General features: G+C 50.2%; 1 long non-coding RNA gene across 1 annotated transcript; it reads left to right on the forward strand.

The window, feature by feature from the left end:
* Positions 1–383: 383 nt before the first annotated feature.
* On the forward strand, positions 384–3,115 carry LOC123620607. Its single transcript, XR_006728920.1, has 3 exons — positions 384–531; positions 2,349–2,409; positions 2,484–3,115. It is a non-coding gene; the product is annotated as an uncharacterized LOC123620607 (long non-coding RNA).
* The last annotated feature ends 2,212 nt before the right edge of the window (positions 3,116–5,327 follow it).

Here is a 5,327-nt window from a genome sequence, read left to right on the forward strand (position 1 = left end):
GGGGTTTGCATTTAGGACTGAAAATAAGGATCAAGGGAACTTCAACCTCTGAACAGTGCCAGGCTCTGGACTAGGCATGTTGTATGCATTGTTTCACTTAATCCCTACAGTTGCAGGTAAAGAAATAGGCTCAGAGAGGTTAAGCAACTTGCCCAAACTCACACAGCAAGTGTAGATTTAAGCCCAATTATCTCTGGATTTTAGGTCTGAAGGACCCAGGATTTGGCTGAGGCAAGATGGCAGTGACAGAAGAGGAGGGGAACAGAGTAAAGGACTGCTAAGGGGCAGGGTTCTGTAGCCCCGACTCTCCTCAGTGTTGGGCAGAGGGAGCCTGGATGAACATGCCTCTTGCCAGCGTGAAGTCCTGGACTGTGAGTTCCTGGGTGCACTGAGCACATTTCTGCTGCAGCCCCGTGGCATCTGTCAGAGCACCGATACCTAGCACTGAAGGGTCGCATCCTGTGTGCCAGGCACTGTGCTAGAGGCCTTACCACCATCATCTCACTTGGTCCTCACGACAGCGCTGAAGTGGTGAGTGGTGCTATTATCCCGGCCTGCCGGAGAGACAGCTGTGCCTGGGGGAGAATTAAGTCACTATCTGTGTTCACAGAGTTGGGGAGTGGAGGAGCCAGGGCTCGAAGGAGGGGCCATGGGGCCCAAAGTTCAGGCTCTGGAGTGCTCGGCTATACCGCCTCACAGAGGGAGCAGAGCCCCGGGAAAGGTGGCGGGGGGCGGACAGCCTGGATGTGGGGACCCTCCTGGGGAGGAGTTTGACATGTCACCACCGTAATCACCTGAGGGCTTATTGCTACTCCCCAAGATTGGACTATTTTCTATATTTTACTTAATCCTCAAAAGTGCTTGGGGATAGATACTATTAATGTGCCTATTTTAGGGATGAAGAGACTGAGGATCAGCAAGGTGAGCTCATTTGCTAATAATCAGCAAAGCTGCAGGCAGACCCGGTCAGGGCTGACCTTAGAGCCCGTGTGTAGTTACCTCGCTACCCCGCATCACGCTGTCCGGTGCACTGTGCTGGCACTGAGCTATCCAGCCCTGTGCAGGGAGCAGGACAAGTGTGCAAACGCCGATGTTTGTGCAAAAGCAGATGTTTGTGCAAAAGTGGATGTTTGTGGGATGTACTGCAAGACTTAATTACCTGAAAGACTGCTGGGAGAAGAGGGGTCAGGCTTCTCAGGGTTGAATTTTGGAACACTCTGGTGAGAGCTGAGCACCAGAGTGAGCACCCCGAAAATGATTGCTGCACTGAACCGAATTGTGGCTCCTCCTGGCCGAGTCCGGCAGTTACACCCAGATGCCCTTCGGTGTGCACAGGAGGAACGAGGCCCCAGACCTCCCAGGACTCAGGACCTAATCCAGCGGGAGACGCCCAGACGCAGTCTCGCTGTGGGAGAGGCACGGCTGGGCTCCAGCCCTCCCCATGCTGGGAGGAGAGTTCCTATCAGCTCGGACAGATCGGGTCCCCGTGCACACTGTGCTTTGCTGCTTCCGCTCTGTACCGTAAACCTCCAGTGTGTGCCAGCCAGCCAAGCAGGAGCTGAGCAAGAACCATGTCCCCCCTCCGAATCAAACATTTCCCACAAACCTTTTTCTCCCCAATGTCATTAATAACAATGTTCATCCCCCACAGCATCTGCTAATGATTTATTATTACACGGGTAGTATAACGTTTTCATATCCACACCATTTTTCATCCTAGGCTGAGTTAATTACAAATGACTCACAAGCAAGAAGCATTTCCTCCAGCAATCCATTGTGAACAATGGGGCTTTGTTCTTCCTCCCACCCAGACTGGCTGCCTCTCCCCAGCTTCCACAACCTTCCCTCATTTATCACCATTGCTCTGAATGAGTCACTCGAACCAATAGAAAGGGCCTCTGAAACTTTGGACTCAGTGGCTCCTTCCTGCTAAAAGCAGCTTCTAAAATTATGTGGATGGTTCTCAAAAATTGAGACCTTAGTTTCTCATCGAACGGACAAAGAACTTTTCTTCAGAGGTGTCACTCACCACCTATGTCCGTACGATGAACAAGAAGTTGTGGTGTCTTGGAAGTGACCGAGGGATCTTAAGACTCATTTAGTCAGTGACAGAATACCGCTAGGTGGGAGCAGGGCTGTGCTGAGCGTGGCTTTCCAAATGGGTGCATTTTCCACAACTTAAAGGTGATAAAATGATAATAGCTAACAGCTAATGTTTATGTAATTCTACTAAGTGCCAGACGCTGTTCTAAGTCCTATGTGTGTATTTTTATATATTTAACACATACATTGCATAGCATTTTAAAAGCCATTCCGAGGTAATTACTATTAGTATTCCCACTTTACAGATGAGGAAACCGAGGCACAGAGAGCTAAGTGACTTGTGACTTGCCCACCATCCTAGAGCTGGTAAGTGTCGGAGTCAAGATTCAAATCCCGGTGATCCTGCTGCGGGCTGAGCTCTTGTCCACTCTGCTCTCCAGCCTTTCTGTAGGTTTACTTCCCTGTGTCGATGGGAGGGCTCTGAAGACTACGAGGGAGAGACGTTGAGTGAAGCCATGTGAATGAAGACGGTGGATTTTGAAGAAAGGGCAGCCAAAAGGTCGACCTTTCTCAGGACTTTCTACCCTACCCAGCAATGGTACATGCCCCCTGCCCACACCCGGTGGAGTCACTTCTCTCAGCTCCGTGTCTGTGAGACAGCTGTGGCAGGGGATGTTCTTGGAACTGGAAGACCTGCGTGTGGGGCGTGGTGCCATCCCTGCCTGGCTGTGTGGTATGAAAGGAACGGCCCTCCACTAACCAGCTGTGCACACTCGGTCATTCTGCTTTCCCTCTCTGGGCTTTAATTCCTGTATCCGCAGAACGAGGGAGCTGAGCTGGCTGACGGCCAATGCCGTATCTAGCTCTCCCGGGCGATTGTGCTGGAGGAGGCAAAAGTCACCCATCGGAGAACCAACTTCAAGTCATTTTGTTGGTGGCCACGTGGAGCAGCTTCCGGAGAGTAATTCTGAGTTCAAATTCAGGCTCAGAGGAAAGGGGTGCCTCGATCTCTTTGTGAGTCTGCCACAGGCCCTGGAAGGGAAATGGTGACAGTGATATCAGGTGTTTGACATTCTAGTCCCACTAATCTCACTTTTTAGATGAGGAGACCAAGGCCTAGAGAGGTCAAGTGGTTTCTATAAGGCCTCACAGGGAGGTAATGGTGGAGCCGGGATCAGAAGCCAGTTCTGCCTATCTGCCATCGAACGTCACTGTGTGAGGGGCTGGTATCATGGCCAGCAGTGGCTGACATCTACTGAAATCTCATTATATCCTCGCTCTGTGTGGTAGATTAAATTATTCCCCACTCATTCATTCCCCCTCTATCTCCAATACACAGGCAAGTGAGTGAGAAATGTTCATTTTTGTATGACGCTGAGATGTCGTGGTGGTTACGCAGCAATAGCTGACTGATACAGCAGTTGGTATCTGAAGTGGGATACTTTCCTAACAGAAACCTGAAATGTGTGGCATTGGCTTTGAGACTGGGTGGCAACTGGTGAAGGAAGTGTTACGGGAGGCTGGTAAAATGGCACTCATGTTATGGAATGGTGAAGCATTTGGTAAAACTGCCACTTGCAATGACCTGGAAGATAGCAAATGTACCTGAAGCATTTGTCAAGTTTGATGAAGGGATTTTGAAGCTTGATGTTGAAAGTATGTGCTGGCTACTGCTAATGGCATTAAGCTCAAGAAGGAATTGGCCAGTTTGCATAAGGAATTTCAAGGAACTACAGAGATCCCGGAAATTGCAGGGCGGGAAAACAAAACAGTTTCTCACCAAACCAAGGGTGAGGCCACTAAAACACAGCTTTGGAAGATGAAATTTAGGGCTTTCTCTGTAAGACTTTCGTGGATTATTTTGCAGCTTGGTATTCTACCAGTCCCTTTGCATGTATTATCTCATTTAATCCTTACAATGATCCCATAATGTAGATGCTATTATTAATATTTCTGTTTTACAGACAATGACACTGAGGCTTAAAGAGGTTTTGGAACATGTCCAGCTATACGAGGCAGAGCCAGAGTTGGAACCTGTTGGGGTATCTGACTCCAAAATCCATACTCTAACCAGAAAGCTGTTCTGCCTTTCACCCCATAAATGTCCTTGTCCTCTTTTCTTTGAATGCATGTGCATGTGGTGGGCAGAATAATGCACCCCCAAGGATGTCCACATCCTCACCCACAGAAATGGCAAAAGGGGGTCAATTTTGCTGATGGAATTAAGGTTGCTAATCAGCTGCCCTTCAAATGGGGAGGTCATCTGGCTAACTTTCCCTGTGTGGGTCTAGGGCAGTTGCAGGGGCCGTATAAACAGAGGAGGGAGGAAGAAGCGTTCGAGTCAGAGAAACGTTGGAATTGCCACGCTGCTGGCTTTGAAGATGCAGGAAGGGGCCGTGGCCCAAGAAATGCGCACAGCCCACAGGAGCTGGGCAAGGCGAGGACGCGGATTCTCCCCTAGACCTTCTAGAAAGAATGCAGCCCTGCGGGCAGCTTGATGTTAGCCCAGTAGACCCATTTTGGAGTTCTGACCTCCAGAACTATGATAAATTTGTGTTGCTTTAAGCCACAAAGTTTGTGGTAATTTATTATAACAGCAATAGAAAGCTAACACAATGAGTATCACTAAATGTGCAACATATGTGTATGTACATGTGTGGTTTCCTAAGTGCCTGTCTCTCCATAACCGTCTACATGTCTCGAGTGAGGGAAGCCCCTTTGGTGACCGAATGGGGGTGAAGAAGGCAGCAGACTCCTGAGAGGGCTGCAGACTTCCCCTCCCTTCCTTTATGACCAGTCGGCCGCCGCAACACTGTCATTTAACTCAGCGGGCGCCACGTGCCGGAGGATCTGCAGGTCAGTGTCTCTGTGAGTGCGTGGGTGCAGGCCTCTGTGTTTGGGTGCTCACACATGCGTGCGAGTGTTTACATGTGCACATGCGTGAGTGGACTCGTGCCATCTTTGCCTGTGCGGGTGTGCAGGCAGATGTGCGGGTGTTCATGTATGTGCTTGAAGAGGCACAGGCATGGGTGTACACGGGTGTGCAAGCATAAGGCACATGAGAACACATGTGTGCACCTCTATGTGCTGTGTGCATACGGGCACACCCTGGATTCGCCCGGGGATCTCAGGCCTGAGACGAGGACCCTTCTGTCCCGTTCCTGAGCTGGGTGTGGGCGCAGCGGCAGCGCAGGAGCCCTGGGCAGGGCCATTCGTTTGCTCTTTTCTCCCCCGGGCTGCAGGAAAATGAAGCTTGTTTTCCATTGCTACACAATGAGAAGAAG

This window comes from Lemur catta, chromosome 15, assembly GCF_020740605.2.
Source record: "Lemur catta isolate mLemCat1 chromosome 15, mLemCat1.pri, whole genome shotgun sequence".
NCBI classification, from domain to species: domain Eukaryota; kingdom Metazoa; phylum Chordata; class Mammalia; order Primates; family Lemuridae; genus Lemur; species Lemur catta.